Below are 12,668 nucleotides of genomic sequence, written 5' to 3' on the forward strand. Positions count from 1 at the left end.
AGTGGTAAAGCGCGTACATGGAGCTGGAACCGAAGCGGTGCGCAAGATGGGTTAGGCGGGAGAGATGTGTACAGCTGTAAGTGTACAGCACAAGGGGTACCACGCACGGACGGTGGACCCCAGAAACACATGCAGCGACAGCAAGCGAGGTCGCCCAGCTGGCACAGAAACATACACACTGGCAGAAGGAGTGCTGCCTCTGGCTGACCACGGAAACATATACAGTGACACCTAGAGAGGTTCATATAACTGGCCAATGGCCATATAAACAATGGCCATATAAACTCCTTGACCTTTCTGCAGCCTTTGACACTGTCAATCACAATACTCTCCTTAACACTCTTCAACAGAGAATGGGCATGGAGGGCACTGTGCTCAAATGGTTTGCCTCCTTCCTCTCTGATAGATCCCAAACGATCAAAATAGCGAACAGCCTTTCATCTCCTTTAGCGGTCAGCCAAGGTGTCCCTCAAGGCTCTATACTTGCACCCACACTATTCAATCTCTATTTAGAACCTTTGGGAAATCTCCTGAGTAAATCCGGGATCCATTATCATCTATATGCGGACGACACTCAAATCTAGCTTAAGGTGGCCTCCACTCACGATCTCTCCTTCCTAAGCTCTACTCTCGACTCCATTCAAAACTGGATGTTAACTCATCAACTGATCCTGAATCCCTCCAAAACTGAATTCCTCCTCTCCTCATCACTTTCTCCTCCCCCAGTGCAATCATGGATGGATCAGACTAATCTACTGAACAATAAACCCATCATTGTCGAGAGCGCAAAATCCCTTGGTGTCATACTCCACAAAAAACTCAATCTACACTCCCACATCGATTCCATTGCAAAGTATGCTCGATACCAACTGCGACTTCTTTGGGGGATTCGTCGCTTCTTCCCGGAGCACGACCTTAAAACCCTGGTCCAATCGCTGGTTCTCTCCAGATTGGACTACTGCAATTCTCTTCTTACTGGCCTCCCCAAAACCCACCTGTCTCCCCTAAAGTCCATTCTCCATTCAGCAGCTCGTTTCATTTATGGGGCCAAAAGAAGCGACCACATCACACCCATTTTATCCACCCTCCGTTGGCTTCCCATAGAGGCAAGATCTATCTACAAGACTGCCTGTATCACCCACAAAGCCTTGCACTCCTCCTCCCCTCGCTACCTGGCGAATAAACTGAAACTCTCTGGAGGCTCCAGACCATCACGTAATGCAGAAAATGTATTGCTTGAACCTCCCACTTTCAAGAAGGAAAGATCGATGGCCCAATCCTTTTCAGGCAACGCGGTGAGAATCTGGAACTCACTTCCACCTCAGCTCCGGACCACCAGCTCTTCCCAGGCCTTCAAAACTGACCTCAAAGCTCTCCTCCTTCAAAGACACTTCCAAATTTAATTTACGCCCTCTATTTTCTGAAGGAAGTCCTGCCGTTATAGGAAATTCTATTCTCCATGCCTATAGAAGTGCCTTCCCAGTGTGTTTTTGTGTGTTGAGTGTCTGCCATTTAGTGCAGTAGTATACCTCTACTTGTACTTTGTACTCTTGTATAACATGCAGACGTCTCCTTTCCTTTGTAACGTATCGTTAGCTACCTCTTGTATTTTGTTTGCTTTTGATACTTGCACAACGGCCACCACTGCCTCATGTAACGTAACTCTTATTTTAGTGTTTTGAGTGTCTGCATTTATTGACCTCTGTGTACTTTGTATGCTCTTGTAACCTGCACACGTCACTTTTTTCCTTTTGTAACGTATCGTTTGCTCCCTCTTGTATTTTATTTTCTCCTGATACTTGCACAAATGCCACTATTGCCTCATGGAACGTAACGTTTGCTTTTGTAACATGCTCACTTGTAATTTTTCTCCTTATGTATCATTACTGCTCCTATTGTGAAGCGCTCTGACACCTTCGGGTAAAGTCCGCGCTATATAAAAACGCATTAAATAAATAAATAAACGCTGGCAGAGTGGTGGCTCTCACTGGCCATGGATGGACACATATACAGTCGCGGCTAGAGGGATTCTTATCATTGGCCGTAGAAACATATACAATGCTAGGGAGGAAGGCTCGCCCGGCCACTAAACATATACCACGACATTAAGAGTTCTTCTGCCGCACAAGTGAACTATAAACCTTGACAATAAGGCAGACGCTTCCCATTGACCTCAGAAACATTTACATTGAAAGCCATGGAGGTGCGTCTCATTGGTAGCAAGAATTAGGGTTGCCAAGCGACTCCAAGTATGACCTGGGCTTTTGTGCCACACGCTAATATGAATTCTGGGAGTTGTAGTCTGGGAGTATTACATCGGACCTAATTGCAATAGACTGTCCTACCTAATGACAAGGCTTGGCAAACGTAGGCATGGAAGCGGTGTCCCTGGGGGTATGCAACCTTGACAAGAGACGCTCCTCCTACAGACAACAGAAATACGCACTGTTTCTCGTCCAGTCCCATAATAGATGCTTCCCCGACACTAAGATAGACGTCTCCAATTGACCACAGAAACATACAGCAGACTTTCCCCACGCGGCCCGTGTAATGGTGCGGTCTAGGTGTGCCAGGGGAGACTGTGCCACCTCCGCTGACAGACTGGGGGAGCTAGAGGCACATTTTGGACCAGCAGGAGCGCGCCGAAAAGCCAGGCTGGAACCAAAGACGTGAGGGGTGGGGAGGGGCAGGAAGTGGCAGTCAGCAATCACATCCAGGGAGCAAAGAAGAGGAGAGAGTGAGAGAGAGCTTCTGTGAACACACCCACAGGAAGAGCCAGCAGCCTGACAGCCAAAAACACCAAACACCACAGCTCCGAGCTTGGAAAAGCAGCAAAAAAAATACAGGAACCTGTGAGCTAGGAACGGCGCGCAGAAAATAACTCAGAAACCCCACTGAGCCTGGGGAGAGGGAGGGGAGAATGGGACCCAAAGAGCACGGAGCCCGCGGGCTAGACGGAAATGCATGCAACTGAGAGAGAAACGGAGAGCACGGAGCATGTGATAAGCGCAGGTAAACACGACAGCCTACGAGCCTGGTAGTAAGAAACAAGTAGCCTGGGGATTCGACAGTGAAATACAAGTGCCTGTGGTGAAAACGTGTCAGCCATTGGGCAAGAAACAGAGACCCCGTCCCTAGGAGGTGCTAGACAGCAGACGCGTGAACCTGGGAGAGGGCAAGGAAATCCTGGGGGGCTGAGAAGAATCGGCTCCAATTTCGGAGACGTAAAATCCCCTTGAGACTCTGTGTGGGAGAAGAGACATTGCTGGAATAATATCCCTGGGAACCAGAGTGCGTGCGAGAGGAAACAGCTCTGGTGACCTGGGAAAAGGTACAGGTGGATTGCGCCAGGCTGGAAAAGAGACAGTCGTGGGAACCTCTGCGCTTCAGCCTGGGATACGAAACTTCTTTGGGGCCCTGTGAATGGTGACAGCATCAGGATCCTGCAAAAAAAGACAGCTCCTAGAGCGTCACACCCTGGGAGAAGGGATAGCCTGTGAGAAGAGGCAGGCTGTTGATGCTTCCGGCGCTTGGAGGCCCGAGCAGCCTGTGAAAAAGACGGCCCGAGTGAAGAGCGAGCAGCCACTAGTTTGTCACATACCCGAAGGCCGTAGGATGCAGTCCACAGGTTTGAGCAGTAAGTCTTTCTACCAGTAAACACAGGCGCTTCCTCTGTGTTTACTTATGTGATGTCCTAGAGTACGGGGTGTACAGCCCGTTCATATACCTCATAAAGGGGGCGGAGTGGGGGGACAGCTACCTTTTGCGAACCCGACTACATCCTCGTAAGAAAGAGCTGTTGTAGGGGGGAGAGGGGCTGCTGGGTGTTATCGATTGTATTTCGTGGGGAGGGGTGGCGGTCATATTCTACACTCTATTGATTTCCTATACCGAAGTGGCATTTTCTTGATTTTTATTCCCGGAGGAGGTGATCATTGATTTATTTTCCTGTGGTTTGCCCGTTTCTGGTATAAGTCGGGGCGGAGATGCTCTGTACGGATGCAGATCAGATAGTATAAGCTTATTCAGACAATAGTGATCCGTATATAGTCCTTGCAGTATATACCAAAAGACCTGCTGAGTATTTACTTTAAAAGACAATATTCATAACATTTCGTTGAAGGGCTATAGTTTCAAGCACCTTGTGGGGTTGGGGTCACGCATCTGGTCCTACCTTCTTTGGTGATTGATTCTACCTCCTGGCCCGGGAGGGGTGGGGGTGGAGGGTGTTGGGGTACTCCATTGTTTGGGTTTTCTATTGACCACACTCACTGGATTCCGCCTCGCCTTTTCGAGACGGGGTTGGGTACCGTCCGTATATATGTTCCTATTTCTGGGTGCTGGTGCACGCTTTCAGCCGATTCCTACAGGTTGCGCTTTGCATTGACTCTTACCAGGAGCCAGTCTGTGTTGACTCCTCTGTTCTTTGTGGACAGTGCCTTCCCCCGGGCAGGAGAGTGGGCAACCATACTCTGCATATATTAACCTATTTTACAACAGTTGTATATTGCCTTTCGTTGGGGGAAATTCCACTCTACATTGATTAGATTCCCTTAAGTGGGCTTAGGGTGGCCAACTGGCATGGGTGCAAATTCAGGATAGTGAGTGTAAAAATTCAGGACAAGGGGTCAAACTTCAGGACAAAAATTCAGCACAGGAGGTCAAAATTCAGGACAAAAATTCGTGACGACAGGTATGCTTTTGTTGGAAGGCGGACCCCGAGGAGTCGGTGAGACCACCAAGGGGGGGGCCCTCTCACTGCACGAAGTAGCCGAGCGCTGCCGAGAAGTCTCCTGAGAGATCCTTCTCCTATCCCGTACTAGCACAGTAACACCACCACACCGGACTCAAGGAGGTTGTCTCAAGACAAGCAATTCTTTATCATCAATAAAAGGTTACGAGTTCAATATTTACACGAAGGGATCGAGGGATCCACCAAAAGTCTCAATGTTTCTTTGGAAGGGTAGGGGTAGCGGGACAGTCTTTGGCAGGAGTGTGGTACGAGGGTACCTGGGGCCCAGTTCTTATCCTCACGCTGGAGGACCTCCGATCTCGGAGGGGTCGAGCCGCGACGGCGTCAGCAGGGCTCTGGCGTACAGTTCGTGGAGAGCCGCGATTCAATCAGCAGGGCTCTCAAGATGGTTTCTGCTCAGCTCGAGCCGCGACGTCGTCAGCAGGGCTCCGAGGAAGGTTCCAGCGAGGTTGGGCCGCGACAGCGTCTGCAGGGCTCCGATGTTCCAGGTGGTTCAGAAAAGGGTTCACAGGAGGGAGCCGCGACGCAGTCAGCAGGGCTCGTGATGGTTCCGGCAAGAGTTCGTCTCCGTAGGGTCAGCCGCGATTCGATCAGCAGGGCTCTCGACTCCGGGATACAACTGCCGAGCTGTGGTGGGGTCGCCCCAGATATAGGTCTGGAGCCCTTTGATGTCCGGACCTATGCGCCCGAGGGGGCGGAGTGGCCGGGTGGAGGTGGCCAGACGCCCAGCAGGAGAGGCGCCAGGCCCATGGGAGTTTGCAGGGTGATCACACCTCGAGAGGGGAGGACAGTTGGGGGTCCCATCGATACTGTCCTCCGCCGGGGCGATGAATGGTTCCTGCGGCACCCCCTGGCCAGTTCGTGGTGACTCGATGTCGGGGCTTCGTTGGGGTCGAGGCTGGGTTGAGCGGGGTCGCGCCGGCTGGGGCACGGTGTGACGTTGATGCCAACAAGATGGCGGAGCCACGAGGAGTATGCGACCACGTGTAGCTCCGGGTGAAGGGCCTTGGTGCAGTCCAGACGGGTGGCCCGTGACGGCCGGGGCGGGGAACGGCCACAATCCAGGGGGTTAAGGACCACGCCACGAGGCCAGGTCCAACAGCTTTGCAGACACATCAGTGGATGTCATGCAATAGTGCATAAATAAATAGGCAAGGAACATAAGTACAAGTCACTTCTCCTGCCCGGTCACTTCTCTTACCCCGTCACCGCTCCTTTGTCATCTCCCCCTGCCCCGTTCACTGCTCCTGCCCCGTCACTTCTCCTGCCCCGTCACTTCTCCTGCCCCGTCACTTCTCCTGCCCCGTCACTTCTCCTGCCCCCTCACTTCTCCTGCCCCCTCACTTCCCCTGCCCCCTCACTTCCCCTGCCCCCTCACTTCCCCTGCCCCCTCACTTCCCCTGCCCCCTCACTTCCCCTGCCCCGTTCACCGCTCCTGCTCATGCCTAATCACCGCTCTTACCCGTCAGTTCTCCTGCCCCGTCGCCTGTCCTGCCCTGTCGCCTGTCCTGCCCCGTCGCCTGTCCTGCCCCGTCACTTGTCCTGCCCCGTCACCTCTCCTTTCTTGTTGCCTCTCCTGCCCCGTCACTTGTCCTGCCCCGTCACTTGTCCTGCCCCGTCACTTGTCCTGCCCCGTCACTTGTCCTGCCCAGTCACCTGTCCTGTCCCGTCACCTGTCCTGCCCCGTCACCTCTCCTACCCCGTCACCTCTTCTTTCTTGTTGCCTCTCCTGCCCCGTCACTTGTCCTGCCCCGTCACCTCTCCTGCCCCGTCACCTCTCCTGCCCCGTCACCTCTCCTGCCCCGTCACCTCTCCTGCCCCGTCACCTTTCCTTTCTTGTTGCCTCGCCTCTCCTGACCCGTCACTGCTCCTGACCCGTCACTGCTCCTGACCCGTCACTGCTCCTGACCCGTCACTGCTCCTGACCCGTCACTGCTCCTGACCCGTCACTGCTCCTGACCCGTCACTGCTCCTACCCCGTTCACTGCTCCTGCCCGTTCACTGCTCCTGCCCGTTCACTGCTCCTGCCCGTTCACTGCTCCTGCCCGTTCACTGCTCCTGCTCATGCCTAATCACTGCTCCTGCCCGTTCACTGCTCCTGCCCGTTCACTGCTCCTGCTCATGCCTAATCACTGCTCCTGCCCGTTCACTGCTCCTGCCCGTTCACTGCTCCTGCCCGTTCACTGCTCCTGCCCGTTCACTGCTCCTGCTCATGCCTAATCACTTCTCCTGCCCGTTCACCGCTCCTGCCCGTTCACCGCTCCTGCCCGTTCACTGCTCCTGCCCGTTCACTGCTCCTGCCCGTTCACCGCTCCTGCCCGTTCACCGCTCCTGCCCGTTCACCGCTCCTGCCCGTTCACCGCTCCTGCCCGTTCACCGCTCCTGCCCGTTCACTGCTCCTGCCCGTTCACCGCTCCTGCCCGTTCACCGCTCCTGCCCGTTCACCGCTCCTGTCCAGTCAGTACTCCTGCTCGATCACCGCCCCTGCCTCACTTCCCCTGCCCCCTCATTTCCCCTGCCCCCTCATTTCCCCTGCCCCCTCATTTCCCCTGCCCCCTCACTTCCCCTGCCCCCTCACTTCCCCTGCCCCCTCACTTCCCCTGCCCCCTCACTTCCCCTGCCCCCTCACTTCCCCTGCCCCCTCACTTCCCCTGCCTCCTCACTTCCCCTGCCTCCTCACTTCCCCTGCCTCCTCACTTCCCCTGCCCCCTCACTTCCCCTGCCCCCTCACTTCCCCTGCCCCCTCACTTCCCCTGCCCCCTCACTTCCCCTGCCCCCTCACTTCCCCTGCCCCCTCACTTCCCCTGCCCCCTCACTTCCCCTGCCCCCTCACTTCCCCTGCCCTGTTCACCGCTCCTGCCCAGTCACTGCTCCTGCTTATGCCTAATGGCCTCTCCGTCCCTAATGGCCTCTCCGTCCCTAATGGCCTCTCCGTCCCTAATGGCCTCTCCGTCCCTAATGGCCTCTCCGTCCCTAATCTCCTCTCCGTCCCTAATCGCCTCTCCGTCCCTAATCGCCTCTCCGTCCCTAATCGCCTCTCCGTCCCTAATCGCCTCTCCGTCCCTAATCGCCTCTCCGTCCCTAATCGCCTCTCCGTCCCTGCCGCCTCTCCGTCCCTGCCGCCTCTCCGTCCCTGCCGCCTCTCCGTCCCTGCCGCCTCTCCGTCCCTGCCGCCTCTCCGTCCCCTTCTCCTGCCCCGTCCCCTTCTCCTGCCCCGTCCCCTTCTCCTGCCCCGTCCCCGTCCCCTTCTCCTGCCCCGTCCCCTTCTCCTGCCCCGTCCCCTTCTCCTGCCCCGTCCCCTTCTCCTGCCCCGTCCCCTTCTCCTGCCCCGTCCCCTTGTCCTGCCCCGTCCCCTTGTCCTGCCCCGTCCCCTTGTCCTGCCCCGTCCCCTTGTCCTGCCCCGTCCCCTTGTCCTGCCCCGTCCCCTTGTCCTGCCCCGTCCCCTTCTCCTGCCCCGTCCCCTTGTCCTGCCCCGTCCCCTTGTCCTGCCCCGTCCCCTTGTCCTGCCCCGTCCCCTTGTCCTGCCCCGTCCACCTCTCCTGCCCCGTCCCTTCTCCTGCCCCGTCCCTTCTCCTGCCCCGTCCCTTCTCCTGCCCCGTCCCTTCTCCTGCCCCGTCCCTTCTCCTGCCCCGTCCCTTCTCCTGCCCCGTCCACCTCTCCTGCCCCGTCCACCTCTCCTGCCCCGTCCACCTCTCCTGCCCCGTCCACCTCTCCTGCCCCGTCCACCTCTCCTGCCCCGTCCACCTCTCCTGCCCCGTCCACCTCTCCTGCCCCGTCCACCTCTCCTGCCCCGTCCACTGCTCCTGTCCATTCACTGCTCCTGCCTAAACACTTCTCCTGCCCCGTCGCCGCTCCTGTCCCGTCGCCTGTCCTGTCAGCTGTCCTGTCACCTGTCCTGTCCTGTCACCTGTCCTGTCCTGTCACCTGTCCTGTCCTGTCACCTGTCCTGTCACCTGTCCTGTCACCTGTCCTGTCACCTGTCCTTTCTTGTCGCCTCTCCTTCGTTGTCGCCTCTCCTGCCCCGTCACTTGTCCTGTCACCTCTCCTTTCTTGTCGCCTCTCCTGCCCCGTCACTGCTCCTGCCCTGTTCACTCTGTGTACAACATTGACAAATTACACAAGGGGACATGCTCCCCACAGTACTCTCTGTTTGGGGAAAGCTCCTCTGTAATCACTAACTAGGATCTCACTGGCACATGATATGCTAAAGGCAGACGGCGGGCGCATTGTCATTTGAAAGGGGATAATCAGCCTCAGTCGAATGACAATGGGCCTGCCCACAGTCTGTGAGAGCTCAGGGAGGGGCTGCTGCAGCCTCTGGAGTTCAATAGAGAAGTGCGAGCTGAACCCTGAGAACTTTTAATCTCTTGGGGCTTCTCGCAGGGAACGCTGTAATTCATGTCCAAAATTACGGACAAAAGGTGTCCGTAAAAGGAATGATAACGGACAACGGACATCACAGCAAAATGTTGGACGGTCCGTGAAATTTATGGACGGTTGGTCACCCTAAGTGGGCTGGGATCACTTTCTAGAATCACCCCTTTCCCCCCTAATTACCTCTTTCCTGTTAGGGGGCCTCATTCCGCCAGAACTCATTTTCACTGGAGGATGAGGTTGTGTTAATGACCCCTTTGCTGTTCGGGGTGGGGGGCGGTAATGGCCCAGAGGACGCTACTATTTATTTCATTTCTCTTTGAGTAAAGTGTGTGAAGTTGAGAAACCCCTTTCCAAATCACCTCCTTTACCCTATCTTCTATTCTTCTCCCCTCCACCTCGATTTTCTTCTCTGCCAGCATTGGGCACTTAGCAATTAGGGATCCAAACGTTAAGCTCAACCTAAATAAGCACGGCACTTTCAGCGTTGACGTGTCACTGCCCTCCTCCCCCCTACTCTGGGAGAGAGATGGGTTTTCCCCGAATCGCCCCATATGTGTTGGGAGGGTTGGACTAATCTCACAACGTGTTTTTTTCTTGCGCTCTGTCACTTCATGTATAATGTCGCTGGGCGAAATAACTAAGTATTGCTACATGAGGAAATCTACAACACAACTTTCAAAGAGTCTAGTCGAAAAGCTGCACGTTTGCCTGCCAATTTCTGAAATGAACTAATTATCAGTGCCACTGGAATAATGCGGAAGGGGACAACGAAAATATGCGGCAGGGTTGACTAAATTATGCAGCAAGAAAAGGCAAATTATGCAGCAACTTTTTTGATAGCATTCATTAGTTTGTCATTTATACATAGTAACACTGGTGGGGCAAAGATTTCACCTAGTTCGTACCAGTTTAACCAGAAAAAAGCAAATGAAGGACCAGCAAATCCTTGCAAAGGGTCCTCCACTGCATGCAAAAACGTTAGTACGTTTTTAGTAACTTTTGATCCGTTTGAGCTAGAAACATTATTTTTGCTAAAAAGATTGCACATACAGATTATGCAACAGGTGGTGAATTATGTGGCAAATTCATCAAACCCATAATTACGCGAAAAAAGCTACAGACGTAGAATTGCATGACTCCAATGGCACTGCTCATTATGTAATCCAGAGAATCGGAACCTGCCTACTCTACCTACCCTTAATGAGGTGTGGTGTTGGAATGTCAACTCACCACCTGCCCTTTATATAAAATCCTGAACAAAGAGACCATCGTATGCATTTTTTGCCACTGTCTTGGAAGAGATTGACCTAAAAAGGCAATGGACTTTGTAGCTAGCTTCAAAGAGGCGTTCATGAACTATTCCAATACTTTTATATTGGGTCAAACAAGTCTAATCCTCCGATGTGTATTGGTAGGTTAATTCAATTTTTCAAGAAGACAACCTGATAAAATTGAAGGGTGGAAAAAGGGAGCATTTCCAATCCAGTTTCACCATTAGGCATTGACAATGCCAGTAGGTCTGGCTTCTATTTTGAGTCTTGATTAAAACATTAAAAACACAGCTGCACTGGTGTGCATACATTTTATTGTTTGATTAATTAAAATCATTACAATCACTTAGTGCATAATAATAGCAGTGTCATTAAAAAAGACCAGAGGTTAAAATACAAAATCCTTTAATGCTAATATGAACATAAATCCAACATTACTTTTGCGTCTTGGAGCACTTAAAAGACTGGGCATTTGCGAATATAGTGATCCTCGTGACACAGGCAGGATTTCGCCCAAAGCACTCGACATTGGATAATATTGCCGTACTTAAGACTGTTCTTGACAAATACGTTACGTTAAATGCTAACATTTTATATTGTGCTTTTATTGATTTTTCGATTGCGTTCGATAGTATAGATAGACCGACATTGTGGAGAAAATTGGAGAATCTGGGAACGCCTTTTGATCTTCTTACAATAATAATCTCCCTACATACGGCAACTTGTTTTAGAGTCCAGATTGGGGAGAAAAGGGCCTAACTAAACCATTTCCTACGAAGAATGGTCTGAAACAGAGCTGCTTATTAGCTACCTTATTATTCTCTATTAATATTAGTAATCTACCAGGGCGCTTCTCCCAAATTAAGAATTTCCCTCCATAGATAGCACAACTCGATATACACTGCTTAATGTATGCAGATGACATCGTCATTCTTGATCATACTCCAATCGGTCTGCAAAGAAGTCTAAACTAATTAAGTCAATATGCAATTGAAAATGTTGTGGTCCCAAATATATCTAAAACTAAAGCTCTTCTTTTTAATCGCAGAAGGAAACCTTTATCTTTCACATGGTCATTGGGAGGTAAGCAAATTGAGACAGTAAAAGAATACATTTACTTGGGCTGTATTTTTAAGCATAATCTACAAGATACAGTCCACCTTCAACATTTAGGGCGGAAGGCAGAATCGCATGTTGGGGCTTTATTGAGATTTTATTGCTCCATGGGAAATAGACACTTCAAATCTTTGTTGGAGGTTTATGGCATGAAAATCCCACCGATATTATCCTATGCCATAGAATATACACAAATTAAAACATGGCAGCAGATGAAAATAAAGGCAGGAAGTATACTTCGAAAACTGGTAAAAGTTTCTCAATCGATCCCAGTTCAAGCTCTTCGCCTTGAGCTATCTATAACGGGAATATTTGCCTGAGTAATTTCCAATATCATAAGGTGGGCATATAATCTCTTACATGCAGTGCCAGACACATTAAGATATATGGTAAAATTGGAGACTTTTAGAGAGGAAGCGTCCTGGTATATATACTTTTAATAGGAATTTGCTAAAAGCCCTTGAGGTCTCACAATGCACCTTAGCACTTTTACAGGATTGGTCTCCAGCATATCTGAAGCTCTTCTTAAAACATATGGCCCAGAGAATCAGTTATGAAAGGGACAAAGAATATTGAATTCAACTAAAGCTTTACAAAATCTTCGCTGAGAAAATGGTATTTAAAACACTTCTTAAAGCTAGGTGGGATGACACAAATAACTCTAAAGGCATATATGATCTATGCAAAGGCGGACAACAAGACCTGTATCATGTTTTATTAATTTGTCCCAACCCGAGAATTGGTAGAGGCTAGACGACGGTATATTTTGCCTATTCAATTAAGATACAATGCCATGTTAGCTCAAGATTTAATTGTGCTGTGTAATTCTCCCGCTAATGAATTCGTTTGCTATAACTTGTTTACGTTTTTTTAAAGTTTCTTGAAACTAATTTTTTTTTAAATGCATAATTTTAACATCTCTATTAACTGTATATTGTATATGTAGACTAAAACATACTAATTCATTTTAAATAGTTTTAATAGTTTTATTATCATGTTCCAAGAATAATAATTTTTAATATCTGTATTTGTTGATCTCAGGTGAGGTCTGAATCAAATAAAAATTTGAATTTAAATTACTAAGGCATTTAGCAGAGGTTCAACCCAAACAAAATATATATAAAATAAATGAGACCTTGCAAAAGTGCCTA

The 12,668-nt window shown here is 50.9% G+C and overlaps 1 protein-coding gene across 10 annotated transcripts in view; it reads left to right on the top strand.

Annotated features, from left to right (window-relative positions):
* The window catches only part of LOC146871733 (transcription factor SOX-13-like), a 671,695-nt gene that overhangs the window by 1,172 nt on the left and 657,855 nt on the right, over positions 1 to 12,668 (top strand). For 4 of the 10 annotated variants that reach the window (XM_085651227.1, XM_085651223.1, XM_085651244.1 and 1 more), the window contains exon 1: positions 2,693 to 3,637. The exons of 2 other annotated variants lie outside the window; for them this stretch is intronic. The gene's annotated coding sequence lies outside the window, so the exon portion shown is untranslated. Of the gene's footprint in view, positions 1 to 2,691; positions 3,638 to 12,668 lie in introns of those variants that run through there. 4 more of the 10 variants (XM_085651233.1, XM_085651230.1, XM_085651248.1 and 1 more) reach the window with 2 other exon arrangements.

The sequence above is a fragment of the Triturus cristatus genome, chromosome 1_1 (genome assembly GCF_964204655.1).
Source record: "Triturus cristatus chromosome 1_1, aTriCri1.1, whole genome shotgun sequence".
Classification (NCBI taxonomy): Eukaryota; Metazoa; Chordata; class Amphibia; order Caudata; family Salamandridae; genus Triturus; species Triturus cristatus.